This window comes from Macrobrachium rosenbergii, chromosome 24 (assembly GCF_040412425.1).
Source record: "Macrobrachium rosenbergii isolate ZJJX-2024 chromosome 24, ASM4041242v1, whole genome shotgun sequence".
Classification (NCBI taxonomy): Eukaryota; Metazoa; Arthropoda; class Malacostraca; order Decapoda; family Palaemonidae; genus Macrobrachium; species Macrobrachium rosenbergii.
The window spans coordinates 13,890,607-13,906,598 of NC_089764.1; the positions used below are offsets into that span (position 1 = coordinate 13,890,607).

The 15,992-nt window shown below is 33.2% G+C and overlaps 1 protein-coding gene and 3 non-coding genes across 4 annotated transcripts in view; all 4 read right to left on the reverse strand.

Moving 5' to 3' along the window:
• The window catches only part of LOC136851878 (probable phospholipid-transporting ATPase IIB), a 351,307-nt gene that overhangs the window by 49,364 nt on the left and 285,951 nt on the right, over positions 1–15,992 (reverse strand). The window lies entirely within an intron of this gene.
• On the reverse strand, positions 1,228–1,300 carry TRNAA-AGC (transfer RNA alanine (anticodon AGC)). Its single transcript has one exon. It is a non-coding gene; the product is annotated as a tRNA-Ala (tRNA).
• Positions 10,024–10,096, reverse strand: TRNAA-AGC (transfer RNA alanine (anticodon AGC)). Its single transcript has one exon. It is a non-coding gene; the product is annotated as a tRNA-Ala (tRNA).
• On the reverse strand, positions 11,100–11,172 carry TRNAA-AGC (transfer RNA alanine (anticodon AGC)). Its single transcript has one exon. It is a non-coding gene; the product is annotated as a tRNA-Ala (tRNA).

A 15,992-nucleotide genomic window follows, 5' to 3' on the forward strand; every position in this document is an offset into this window, starting at 1 on the left:
ATTATTTTAACATGTTATTCAAAGAAATGGATTTTTTTCAGGGAAAACAGTAATGGACGTTTTATTATTATAATCCTTGCATCTTTAAAGATAGAAAACTAACTTTCTAAAGAGAGTAGAGGCGAATGAAAGATCTGGCAACCACCACAGTCATGTGATACTGGGCACTACGCGTGTCACAGTGATTGCTAGCATGAACAGAAGTCATCTTGGAGATGCGGTGTATCGACCCCATACCTTTCACATGCTAAGCGGCGCTCTACCATTTGAGCTACATCCCCAGTGGGAACACCATCGAAAGTGGGAACACGTTGATGGCAATTTTTATTGCATTCAGTTGCCAAACATTTCCATATCTGATTCACTTGCCACATATGCAAACATGTTTACTTTTTGTTGTTTGTGAAATTTGCCTTAATCCCAAAGTTTCCACATTTTTATGTTTTTACATGTTAGAGCATGATATAAATATATGTCCTGAAATGGGCATAACTGCAGCAGTCATAAATCAAAGATTATTATTAGCTCTAAGGTTGTGGACATTCTTTACAAGAAAACTAACATACAAGGAGGATTATGAATGCAAGCATTTTATAAAGGTAGTAAGGATTGAAAGGTGAAAGGTGGGGGGAGAGCATAATGGAAAGAATTGACACACTACATTTATGTTAAATCATATATTTCTTTGGTTTTGCAGTTTTTGTTATGGTTAGGTTGCATTATCTTGAATTGTTAAAAGATATTTGAAGTACTGCATAATAAAGAAAGGATATCACTTTTTATCTCATGTTATTTTTTTATGTACACTTCTTCATTACAGTTTTAATGGATTTTATATATATACTTGATAGGATAATAGCCTTTCCGGCATTTAAAGGACGACACATAGGTAAATGTAAGGGCTGTGATTTTATGAAAGGGAGAAAGTGGTAGCATATGAGAAAGAGGATAGAGATAGGGTCTTATAGATTAATGCCCTTTCCATGTAGAAGATATTTGGAAATTGACAGATGGCTCCCTAATGTGATTTGTAGCTCAAATAATAGAGTAGTGCTTAGGAAAAGTAAATTTTTTTAAAGCTGTGATCATGAGTCAAAAGTTATCAATACAGACAATTGAACTCAGTTTAATAATTTAATTACTAAACTGCTACATTTGATCATTTTATTATGAACCTGATTACATTTGTCATGGCCCAAAACTAAGAACTAGAAGGAAAAGTCGTCCTGGAGATGCGGGGTATCGATCCCCGTACCTCTCACATGCTAAGCGAGCGCTCTACCACTTGAGCTACATCCCCTGTGGGAACACTTCAGATAGTGGGAACAAGATTGGCAACACTGTCTGTTTTACTACTTTGCCAAATATTTCCCTTAATGCCATTGGCTCATAACCAGGATTTTTGCTTTCTCACTATAAAATTAATTTCATAATTCTTTAACTTTCAGTGCTGCTTATTTCCAGCATTATTTTTTTTAAATATGGAAATATTGAAAATTAAGATGCATTTTTAAACCCATTCAAAGGTACTTTAATCAGCACATTATGAGTCAGCATTATTCTTTTACAGTCTGACAAACCTCAATCCCTTGGATTACTAATATATACCCAGACAAGATCAGAAATCACCCAAGACGTACTTTCTTTAAGACTGTTTGGGTATCTGAAAAGCACCTTATCTTAATATTTTTTCTTGAATAATACAAAAAGGCATCGTATGAAGTCTTTAAAAAAACCACAACAACGACAGCAGCAGAAATAATAGAGGTACCATTATATCTGTATGATCAGTACTCTCTTGTCTCTGATCATAATGATTCTTTAAATGTGAAAAACTATATCCACAGTTTTTGGCTGTTGTTACGTTTTAGACATTGCTTGCATCTAATTTTATAGTTCAATCAAATTGACATCGATGTATGAAAGATCTACAGAAGACCTGTAGAAGACCCAAGAAATCCTAGAGAAAGTTAATAGTTGAAGACATAGACCTGAAAGGAGTTAAGGTAGAAAGCTCACAAGACAAGAGTGGAAAAAACTCATTTTATGGCATTGGTTCAAGAAATTGCTATTTCTTATATTTACCTATTTCATCTACCTCCAATGACTTTCCTTGATTTTTTCTGCTAGCATCGTAAACATATTCCATAGTACAAAAATGTAGACGTAGTTGTATATAAAACTAGACGTAGTACATTTATGCATTTCAGGGACCATGGATAAGGAGATCAGTTTGGAAATAGCTGATAGTTAAAATTTAGAATTTCTGTTGTTTGACTTCTAGCTTCAAAGTGAATCAGAGATTTTTTCATCCATAAACTTCATCTCCCATAATCAAACCGAAATTGCATACCTATGAATTCTCCTAGATTAAACTCAATATGGAGATGCGGGGTATCGATCCCCGTACCTCTCACATGCTAAGCGAGCGCTCTACCATTTGAGCTACATCCCCAGTGGGAACACCATCAAAAGTGGGAACACTCCGACGGCAATTTTTATTGCATTCATTTGCCAAACATTTCTGTCTGATGCACTTGCCACATATGCAGACATGTTTATTTTCGTTGTTTGTGAAATTTGCCTTAATCCCCAAGTTTCCACATTTTTTATGTTTTTACACGTTAGAGCATGATATAAATATGTCCTGAAATGGTCATAATTACAGCCGTCATAAATCAAAGATTATCATTAGCTCTAAGGTTATAGACATTCTGTACATGAAAACTAACATACAAGGAGGATTATGAACGTAAGCATTTTATAAGGGTAGTAAGGATAGAAAGGTGGAATGTGGGGGGAGAGCATAATGGAAAGAATTGACACACTACATTTATGTAAAATCATATCTTTCTTTGGTTTTGCAATTTTTGTTATGGTTAGGTTGCATTATTTTGAATTGTTAAAAGATATTTGAAGTACTGCATAATAAAAAAAGGATATAAATTTTTATCTCATGTTATTTTTCTCTGTACGCTTCTTTATCACAGTTTTAATGGCTTATATGATATACTTAATAGAATTATAGCTTTCCGGCATTTAAAGGACAATACATAGGTAAATGTAAGGGCTTTGATTTTATGAAAGGGAGAAAGTGGTGGCATATGAGAAAGAGGATAGAGATAGGACCTTATAGATTGATGTTACTTCCATGCAGGAGATATTTGGAAATTGACAGATGGCTTCCTAATGTGATTTGTAGCTTAAATTGTAGAGTAGTGCTTAGGAAAATTACATTTTTTTTAAAGCTGTGATCATGAGTCAAAAATTATTAATACAGACAATTTAACTCAGTTTAATAATTTAATTACTAATCTGCTACATTTGATCATTATATTATGAATCTGATTATATTCATCATGGCCCAAAACTAAGAACTAGAAGGAAAAGTCGTCCTGGAGATGCGGGGTATCGATCCCCGTACCTCTCACATGCTAAGCTTAGCGCTCTACCATTTGAGCTACATCCCTGTGGGAACACTTCAGATAGTGGAAACAAGATTGGCAACACTGTCTGTTTCACTACTTTACCAAATATTTCCCTTAATGCTATTGGCTCATAACCAGGATTTTGCTTTCTCGCTATAAAATTAATTTCATAATTCTTTAACTTTCCATGCTGCTTACTTCCAGTATTATTTTTTCTAAATATATGGAAATATTGAAAATTAAGATGCGTTTTTATACCCATTCAAGGGTACCAGACACTTTAGTCAGCACATTATGAGTCAGCATTATTCTGTTACAGTCTGACAAACCTCAAGTGAATGCTGCCAATTCTCATTCCTTTGGATTACTAATATATACCCAGACAAGATCAGAAATCACCCAAGGCATATTTTCTTTAAGACTGTTTGGGTATCTGAAAAGCACCTTATCTTAATATTTTTTTCTTGAATAATACAAAGGCATCGTATGAAGTCTTTAAAAAAAAACCACAACAACGACAGCAGCAGAAATAATAGAGGTACCATTATATATGTATGATCAGTACTCTCTTGTCTCTGATCATAATGATTCTTTAAATGTGAATAAAACTATATCCACAGTTTTTGGCTATTTGTTACGTTTTAGACATTGCTTGCATCTAATTTTATAGTTCAATCAACTTGACATCGATGTATGAAAGATCTGCAGAAGACCTGTAGAAGACCCAGGAAATCCTAGAGAAAGTGAATAGTTGAATACATAGACCTGAAAGGAGTTAAGGTGGAAAGCTCACAAGACAAGAGTGGAAAAACTCATTTTATGGCATTGGTTCAGGAAGTTGCTATTTCTTATATTTACTTATTTCATCTTCCTCCAATGACTTTCCTTGATTTTTTCTGTTAGCATCGTAAATTATACATATTCCATAATACAAAAATTTAGACGTAGTTGTATATCATATAAAACTAGACAGTACATTAATGCATTTCAGGGACCACGGATAAGGAGATCAGTCTGAAATAACTGATAGTTAAAATGTAGAATTTCTGTTGTTTGACTTCTAGTTTCAAAATCGATCAGAGATTTTATCGTCCATAAACTTCAGCTTTCATAATCAAACCGAAATTGCACACCTATGAATTCCCCTTGATTAAACTCAATATGGAGATGCGGGGTATCGATCCCCGTACCTCTCACATGCTAAGCGAGCGCTCTACCATTTGAGCTACATCCCCAGTGGGAACACTATCGAAAGTGGGAACACTCCGACGGCAATTTTTATTGCATTCATTTGCGAAACATTTCCGTCTCTGATGCACTTGCCACATATGCAGACATGTTTATTTTCGTTGTTTGTGAAATTTGCCTTAATCCCCAAGTTTCCACATTTTTTATGTTTTTACACGTTAGAGCATGATATAAATATGTCCTGAAATGGGCATAATTACAGCAGTCATAAATCAAAGATTATCATTAGCTCTAAGGTTATAGACATTCTGTACATGAAAACTAACATACAAGGAGGATTATGAATGTAAGCATTTTATAAACGTAGTAAGGATAGAAAGGTGGAATGTGGGGGGAGAGCATAATGGAAAGAATTGACACACTGCATTTATGTTAAATCATGTCTTTCTTTGATTTTGCAATTTTGTTATGGTTAGGTTGCACTATTTTGAATTGTTAAAAGATATTTGAAATACTGCATAATAAAAAAGATATAACTTTTTATCTCATGTTATTTTTTTCTGTACACTTCTTTATCACAGTTTTAATGGATTATATATATACTTGAAAGAATTGTAGTATTTCCGGCATTTAAAGGACAACACATAGGTAAATGTAAGGGAATTGATTTTATGAAAGGGAGAAAGTAGTGGCATATGAGAAAGAGGATAGAGATAGGATCTTATAGATTAATTGTACTTCCATGCAGGAGATATCTGGAAATTGAGAGATGGCTTCTTAATGTGATTTGTAGCTTAAATTGTAGAGTAGTGCTTAGGAAAATTACATTTTTTTTTTAAGCTGTGATCATGGGTAAAAAATCATTAATACAGACAATTTAACTCAGTTTAATCATTTAATTACTAATCTGCTACATTTGATCATTATATTATGAATCTGATTATATTCATCATGGCCCAAAACTAAGAACTAGAAGGAAAAGTCGTCCTGGAGATGCGGGGTATCGATCCCATACCTCTCACATGCTAATTGCGCTCTACCACTTGAGCTACATCCCGGTGGGAACACTTCAGATAGTGGAAACAAGATTGGCAACACTGTCTGTTTCACTACTTTGCCAAATATTTCCCTTAATGCTATTGGCTCATAACCAGGATTTTGCTTTCTCGCCATAAAATTAATTTCATAATTCTTTAACTTGCCATGCTGCTTACTTCCAGTATTATTTTTTCTAAATATATGGAAATATTGAAAATTAAGATGCGTTTTTATACCCATTCAAGGGTACCAGACACTTTAGTCAGCACATTATGAGTCAGCATTATTCTGTTACAGTCTGACAAACCTCAAGTGAATGCTGCCGAATTCTCATTCCCTTGGATTACTAATTTATACCCAGACAAGATCAGAAATCACCCAGGGCATATTTTCTTTAAGACTATTTGGGTATCTGAAAAGCACCTTATCTTAATATTTTTTTCTTGAATAACACAAAGGCATCGTATGAAGTCTTTAAAAAAACCACAACAACGACAGCAGCAGAAATAATAGAGGTACCATAATATTTGTATTATCAGTACTGTCTTGTCTCTGATCATAATGATTCTTTAAATGTGAAAAAACTATATCCACAGTTTTTGGCTATTTTGTTACGTTTTAGACTGCTTGCATCTAATTTTATAGTTCAGTCAACTTGACATCGATGTATGAAAGATCTGCAGAAGACCTGTAGAAGACCCAGGAAATCCTAGAGAAAGTGAATAGTTGAAGACATAGACCTGAAAGGAGTTAAGGTAGAAAGCTCACAAGACAAGAGTGGAAAAAACTCATTTTATGGCATTGGTTCTAGAAGTTGCTATTTCTTATATTTACTTATTTCATCTTCCTCCAATGACTTTCCTTGATTTTTTCTGTTAGCATCGTAAATTATACATATTCCATAATACAAAAATGTAGACGTAGTTGTATATAAAACTAGACGTAGTACATTTATGCATTTCAGGGACCATGGATAAGGAGATCAGTCTGGAAATAACTGATAGTTAAAATGTAGAATTTCTGTTGTTTGACTTCTAGCTTCAAAGTCAATCAGAGATTTTATCATCCATAAACTTCATCTTCCATAATCAAACCGAAATTGCATACCTATTAATTCTCCTAGATTAAAGTCAATTTGGAGATGCGGGGTATCGATCCCCGTACCTCTCACATGCTAAGCGAGCGCTCTACCATTTGAGCTACACCCCCAGTGGGAACACCATCGAAAGTGGGAACACTCCGACGGCAATTTTTATTGCATTCATTTGCGAAACATTTCCGTCTCTGATGCACTTGCCACATATGAAGACATGTTTATTTTCGTTGTTTGTGAAATTTGCCTTAAGCCCCAAGTTTCCACATGTTTTATGTTTTTACACGTGAGAACATGATATAAATATGTCCTGAAATGGGCATAATTGCAGTAGTCATAAATCAAAGATTATCATTAGCTCGAAGGTTGTAGACATTCTGTACATGAAAACTAACATACAATGAGGATTATGAATGTAAGTATTTTATAAAGGTAGTAAGGATAGAAAGGTGGAAGATGGTGGGAGAGCATAATGGAAAAAATTGACAGACTACATTTATGTAAAATCATATCTTTCTTTGGTTTTGCAATTTTTGCTATGGTTAGGTTGCATTATTTTGAATTGTTAAAAGATATTTGAAATACTGCATAATAAAAAAAGGATATAAATTTTTATCTCATGTTATTTTTTTCTGTACACTTCTTTATCACAGTTTTAATGGATTATATGATATACTTAATAGAATTATAGCTTTCCGGCATTTAAAGGACAATACATAGGTAAATGTAAGGGCTTTGATTTTATGAAAGGGAGAAAGTGGTGGCATATGAGAATGAGGATAGAGATAGGATCTTATAGATTGATAGTACTTCCATGCAGGAGATATTTGGAAATTGACAGATGGCTCCCTAATGTGATTTGTAGCTTAAATAGTAGAGTAGTGCTTAGGAAAAGTACATTTTTTTTTAAAGCTTTGATCATGAGTCAAAAATTATTAATACAGACAATTTAACTCAGTTTAATAATTTAATTACTAATCTGCTACATTTGATCATTATATTATGAACCTGATTATGTTCGTCATAGCCCAAAAACTAAGAACTAGAAGGAAAAGTCGTCCTGGAGATGCGGGGTATCGATCCCCGTACCTCTCACATGCTAAGCGAGCGCTCTACCATTTGAGCTACATCCCCTGTGGGAACACTTCAGATAGTGGAAACAAGATTGGCAACACTGCCTGTTGTTGCACTACTTTGCCAAATATTTCCCTGAATACTATTGGCTCATAACCAGGATTTTTGCTTTCAGTGCTGCTTATTTCCAGTATTATTTTTTTTTATGTATGGAAATATTGAAAATTAAGATGCATTTTTATACCCATTCAAGGGTACCAGACACTTTAATCAGCACATTAAGAATCAGCATTATTCTGTTACAGTCTAACAAACCTCAAGCGAATGCTGCTGAATTCTCATTCCCTTGGATTACTAATATATACCCAAACAAGATCATAAGTCACCCAAGGCATACTTTCTTTAAGACTGTTTGGGTATCTAAAAAAGCACCCTGTCTAAACATTTTTTCCTTGTTTTTTTTTTTTAAAGAAACACAACGGCAGCAGCAGAAATAATACAGGTACCATAATATTTGTATGATCAGTACTCTCTTGTCTCTAATCATAATGATTATTTAAATGTGAAAAAACTATCTCCACAGTTTTTGGCTATTTGTTATGTTTTAGACATTGTTTGCATCTAATTTTATAATCCAATCCACTTAATATCCATGTATGAAAGATCTGCAGAAGACCTGTAGAAGACCCAAGAAATCCTAGAGAAAGTGAACAGTTGAAGACATAGACCTGAAAGGAGTTAAGGTAGAAAGATCACAAGGGAAGAATGGAAAAAACTCATTTTATAGTAGTGGTTCAAGAAGTTGCTATTTCTTATATTTACTTATTTCATTTTCCTCCAATGACTCTTATTGATTTTTTGGGCTAGTATTGTAAATTATAGATATTCCATAGTACTGAAATTTAGATGTAGTTGTATATAAATCTAGACACAGTACATTTATGTATTTCAGGGACTATGGATAAGGAGATCAGTGTGGCAATAACTGATATTGGGAAATTTAGAACTTCTGTTTTTGATTTCTAGCTTTAAAGTCAATCAGAGATTTTATCATCCATAAACTTCATCTTCCATAGTCAAACCGAAATTGCACACCTATGGATTCTCCTTGATTAAAGTCAATATGGAGATGCGGGGTATCGTTCCCCATACCTCTCACATGCTAAGCGAGCGCTCTACCGTTTGAGCTACATCCCCAGTGGGAACATCAATGAAAGTGGGAACACGTCGACGGCAATTTTTATTGCATTCATTTGCCACACATTTCCGTCTCTGATGCACTTGCCACATATGCAGATACGCTCAATTTTGTTGTTTGTGAAATTCCTTAATCCCCAAATTTCGACATTTGTTATGATTTTACATGTTTAGAACATGATGTAACTATGCCCTGAAATGGGCATAATTGCAGCAGTCATAAGTTAAAGATTATCATTAGCCCGAAGGTTGTAGACATTCTGTGCATGAAAACTAACATACAAGGAGGGTTATAAATGAAAGCATTTTATAAAGGTATTCAGGATTGAGAGGGGGATGGTGGGGGGAGAGCATAATGGAAAGAATTGACATATTACATTTGTGTTAAATCATATCTTTCTTTGATTCTACAATTTTTATTATTGTTAAGTTGTATTATTTTGAATTGTTGAAATATTTTTTAAATACTGCATAATAAAAAAGGATGTCATTTTTTTCTTATGTTATTTTTTTGTACACATCTTTATCACAGTTTTTAACATAAAAAGGTTAGCTTCTTTATGGCTAGGTAGGGAGAATCTGTGAACTTCGTTGTCAAAGAACATGGTCGTTTTAATGCCATATCAAATAAGCAAATCAGTCAAACCAACCTTCTTCACTGTTTAATATTCTGTGGTTAATTGGCGTTTAAAGGATAACACAAAGGTAAATGTAAGAGGATGTGATTTTATGAAAGGGAGAAAGTGATGGTGTATGAGAAAAATGATAGAGATATAATCTTGTAGGTTAATGCTACTCCCTAAAGTGATTTGTAGCTTAGGTAGTAGAGCTGTGCTTAAGAAAGGTACATTTTTTTCAAAGCTGTGACCATAGTCAAATATTGTTAATGAAGACAATTTAACTCAATTTAGTAATTTAATTACTAAACTACTATATTTGATCATTATATGAATCTGATTATATTTGTCATGGCTCAAAACTAAGAACTAGAAGGAAAAGTCGTCCTGGAGATGCGGGGTATCGATCCCCGTACCTCTCACATGCTAAGCGAGCGCTCTACCATTTGAGCTACATCCCCTGTGGGAACTTAATCGACTGTGGGAACATGTCGACGGCAAAGTTTATTACATTCAGTTGCCAAATACTTCTTACTCTGGTTCACTGGGTACCTAAGTAGGAACTTTTTCTGTTGGTTCTTTATGAAACTGGCCTAGTTCTCAAATTTCGCATTTTAATATTTTTACAAGATTAGAGAATGATGCAAACATGTCCTGAAATATGCATAATTATAACACTATCATGGCTTAAAGAGTATTATTTAATCTAGCATTCTAGACTTCTGAACATTTAGTCCAACACTCATGATTAACTATGCGAGTCAGTAATTTGTAAAAGGAAGTAAGTTCAAACGTGAGAGAGAGAGAGAGAGAGAGAGAGAGAGAAAGAAAGGCTGGCAAACAGTCAGGGAGGGTTACTGGCAATAATTGACACTACCTGTATGTAGTTAGATTTTTCTTAGTTATTTCCAAGTGGTGGTCTGTCTTCACTGTAAATGTTGCTTAATTTTGCATGATACTAAGAATGCTAAAATCCTGAACAAAGTTACAAATATGGAAATTTATTTATATCATGTTACATTGTTTTTCTGCACATTTCTTCACTATAAATGTTATAAGATAGACCAATCTTTCTGTAGCTAATTTTGTCAGATTACATGCCTATAGTGATTTTGATGCCATATTAAGCAAATCGGTCAATAAGTCTAATTTACAGTGATTTTATGAGATAGAAGATTTATTAATGATGTAAGAGAGAGATGGAATTGCATAAATTAACTATTAAATCACACATACATCTTGAAGAATTGGCCATTGACATTTGGGTCCATAGTCAAGACTGACTCTTCCTCTGAGAGTGTAGACTAAATAGCAGAACGTGAATATAATAACCACAGTCCTTTTATTTATGCTCCGGAGATGAGTTGTTAGTTATTGATAGAGGTTATTAAGGCAGTACTTATTTGTACACTTGAATATATTTCATCATGGCCACTGCAAAGCACTGCACCTAAAAAGCCGTTCTGGAGATGCGGGGTATCGATCCCCGTACCTCTCACATGCTAAGCGAGCGCTCTACCATTTGAGCTACATCCCCGGTAATTAGCTTGAGGTTGCCAACTCTTTCTCAAGCCAATCTCGGCACTTAATTGGGAAGTTTTATCTTTCTTGTGATTATGCTGTTCTTCGCTTCCAAATTTGATTGTTCCTCCTTCCATTTTCATTTGCTCCATGATTTAGGGGAGTGATACCTTTTTGGCAGATGCATTAATCTTATTAAGCAAATGACAAGATCAAACATTTGATTCTACTTTTAAGAATTGACTGGAACGAGAAATCTTTAAAGGATGAAACGAGATTTCCTTTCCTAATTACATTTAAACTGAAAGAACGATAGTAATTTTTATTAATATTGATTTTTATTAAAATTTATGATATTCATATAAATACAATTTTACTTGATTTCAGCCCAAGGCCAAAACATTAACAGTATAAAGACAAAACAAAGACAGTACAAAATTCAATGAGATAAAAAGAAAGCTAATAAATCGCTAATAGTAATAAGCTATAACTATTATTAATAGCCATGGCAAAAATAATCTTAAAAACAGCTGTTGCTTCAGACTTCTAAGGATAATACTTATCAGACTTCTAAGGATAATACTTATCCTCATTCTTGCATTTGCATATATATATATATATATATATATATATATATATATATATATATATATATATATATATTTATATTTTATTTTAATATATAAAACCCCATGGTCTCTCGATTTCCTTTCTTTATTTGGTATGCTTATTTCACCAATAACTGAGTCCGTTTAGACTGCGTAAAGAGATACTCTTCCAGGTGGGATTCGAATCGATAGCAAGAAAAATTATGATAATAGTATTCACATTAAGATACTAGAGCAGCTATATCATCAACTGATACTAATAACAATTAACTCAAGGGAAAAAATTAAACTGACGCATCGTTTTCTGTCTGTCCCAAAATTTAAATCATCTCTCTTGACTATCCAAGTAGCGGCACTTATCCCGGTTCTCGTTTTCTGCCAAACCTGTGTAACTAAGTGATTTCAACAGGTCGGGAGCGAAGCGGGGAAAGCTAATTGCATCTGGCTGCAAAATTTTTCTTTTGGTGCTCTTGCCTCATTGTCAAGAGGTTTTTGTTCTCTTATGAGTCTGAAGTTGCTTTTGTCGTTCCTAACTTCGATTATTCGACGTTTTCACTAATTGACCAGTGGTATATTATGCCATGAGATATACATTTATATATTTATCCAGTTGTTATTGTGATTTTATGCATATATATATATATATATATATATATATATATATATATATATATATATATATATATATATATATATATATATATATATATATATATAGTTTCTGTACACACATACAAATATATATATATATATATATATATATATATATATATATATATATATATGTGTGTGTGTGTATACACACACACACACACACACACACACACATATATATATATATATATATATACATATATATATATATATATATATATATATATATATATATATATATATATATATATATATATATATAATAAACTGTTATGACATAGATTGTTTCAAAGGCCTTTCTTAGTACTGAACCTTTCAACTCGCTCGTATTTTACCTCTTTGTACCTTGCTAAAAACACTCTGTTTGTTGATAAACCTTAATTAGTGTCGATAAAGCAAACTGGAAAAACCATCACCATGCATTTAAAATGATGAAAATAACAATTATGTGAGTAATCATTCACATATAATACAACATCCCAGGAATAACATCTTAACACACACTAATAATTATCTTATGACAACCAACCTATAGAATGTGTGAACCTGAGTAATAAAAGTGCTTACAATGTATACCTCACTTCCAGAAGTAACTGCCCATATAAACATAAGCCAGGGAATCTGACCACACAAGGTTCCTACTTATGAAGTTAACTAAACAAAAGGGTATCTAGCGCAAAGTGGAGACGAGACTTACAATGAAAAATCAAAGCGCACTCTTGTTACCAGAAGTCTTACTAAGAAACTTTACATTACAAAAAAATTAGGAATTACAATTATCACAAATTACTATTATCAGTACATTTACAGATAACATTTTATATAACAATACTGTATATACCAAATTGCCGGTATATAAGGCGACTCACCGTATAAGAGGACCCCCAATTTTCACGTGAAAATGTAGGTTTAGAGGTATGTTCACCGTATAAGACGACCCCAATTTATTAAATTAAATAACACTATCAGCTGATGTAAGTTAGCTGCTACATAAATATCAAATCAATAATTATTGGAATTATCTTACCAAAAAATGTGAAATTAGTATCTTCAAGATTTTAAAATGTTTGGCAAAAAATACTTTTGTATTCCCTTAGGAAAAACATATGGTAAACATTACGACAAATGCTCAGCGCCTGTGATGCCACCATTAGCGGAGTAATACCCATTGGGGTAGATCCGCATGAATGTATTCCTTTAAAATTGGAAAGAACCCAATATTATGGATAATTGAAGAAAACAATATCACAAAACCCTTTAGTTTGATTATAGAATACTACCAAGGAAATATTGGCCTTTATTAAACAACAAAACTCGTAAGTTAAGCAAACTGGGAACTACGAACGCAGCTGTTTTGTAACAAGAAAGTTACACTATCCCGATTTACCTTTTTGGTAACTTCAAATGATCTATCATTGTTAAAAGGGCATTGTATGATAAGCATCAATAACAAAATTGTCTAATATTATTGCCTTATAATAATGGTACTCTGGATAAAGCTAGTAACAAAGTGAGAGCTAGCTCATCCTAACGACCAATTATGGTAATTTACAGTATCAATAGTTGTGTCGCTAATGATTCACTTGAATCACCTAGACCAGGACGACTTTATGGACTCCCAGAAGTCCATAAGGAAGATCACCCATTAAGACCTATTTTATCAGCTATTGGAACTGCCAACTATAATATCGGCAAGTTTCTTGTTCCCATCCCTGCCCCGTTAACTACAAAATGAATATGCCTTAAATGACTCCTTTCATTTTATTAACTGCCCAAGAAACTGTAATTCTAATAAGTGTGTTATGGCTTCGTTTAATGTGAAGTCTCTGTTTACTCAAATTCCACTGGAGGAGACGATTGACATTTGCCTAAATGAGTTGTTTAAAAGAATGATACTGTCAGTGGGTTTAACAGGTCGCAGTTAAAGGAACTTTTATTCTTGGCTACCAAAGAATGTTACTTTTTGTTTAACTGTTTATTAAATAAGCAAACTGATGGTGTAAGCATGGGGTCCAGTATAGGACCATCTTTGGCAAATGCGTTTATGTGTTTTATGGAGAAAAGATGGTTAAACGATTGTCCTTTAGATTTTAAGCCCTTACTGTACAGGAGGTATGTTGATGATACCTTCTTAATTCTGAAGAGTCGTGACCAGATTCCTCGTTTTCTGGAGTATCTTAATAGTAAGCATATTAATATAGAATTTAATTGTGAAATCGAAGATAATCATACACTTGCTTTTCTGGATATTCAGGTAAAAAATCTTGATAATAACTTACACACCTCATTTTTTAGAAAGCGTACTTTCACGGGTCTTATGTCTAAATTTCAATTAGCTACACCTTTGAATTATAAGATGAATTTGGTATTGACGCTAGTAACCAGAGCATATAAAATTTGTTCTAGGTTTTTGAATTTGCATGAGGAATTGGAATTTCTAAGGTCACTTTTAAAAAACAGTGGCAATCCGTTGAATTACGTAAATACATATATTGGTAAACAACTTTCGAAACTATATGTAAACAAACAACCCGAAACTACCGCCAATGTAAAGAAACCTGTTATTTACTTACCTTTAGCTTTTAATGGAACTCATAGTTACGATTTAAAAAAGCAATTAATTTCTATTTTGTCCATTGGTTACCCTCAGCTAGATATCAAAATATATTTCACTTTGCAAAATAAATGAGGTAATTTCTTTAAAATCAAAGACTACACCAACAAGCCTTCGGTCCAGTCTGATCTATAAATGGCAGTGTGGTTGGAAAAACTACCAGATCAGCTTGGATGAGATGGTTTGAACACCTAGGTCATATCGCACAGGCCATTATCTTTCAAGACCTAATTACAGTGCAATTAGAGAACACAGCTAGGAGACTGCCTTTACGTATTGATGATTTTTCTGTTTTAACCACTGCTCAGTTTGCTACAGACCTCGACATTTTAGAAGTTCTATACACCATCAAGATAAAGCCACGTTTGGCTAGAAATGTGGCTGTAACCTCGCTTTTGTGTTTTTAGTCTGCGTTTTACTGGTTTGTATATTGATTAGTGTGTTTGTTGTGCCTTTGTACCTTCCGTTTTTTTACGACTTAAATTTTTGTATTTTGCTTTATTTTATTTTATTCAATTATTTATCTTGATTAGCCATCTTTTAAACGTATTCTTATCATTTTTATAGTAATTTTGCTGTATTATTTTGAATTTTATTATGAGAATTGTAATGTCGTCATTTTAATTTTGTAGGTTGATAACAAGTGAGGGTACTGCTCGAAACATGCCCCAATAAAGTTGTGTTAAATGCTGTTCCGGGTTTTGGCCTTCATTGGTGTCCTTACTGATATGTAGATGGCGCTTCCATGATGGTGTATCCATTGCTGTTCTATATATATATATATATATATATATATATATATATATATATATATATATATATATATATATATATATATATATATATATATATATATATATATATATATATATATATAAACCTTTTGGGTAGTAGTAGTGGCTTCAGAGATTACTAACACGTACATAATCCGGTTTTAAGGCGAATAACAAAAACAGCAGC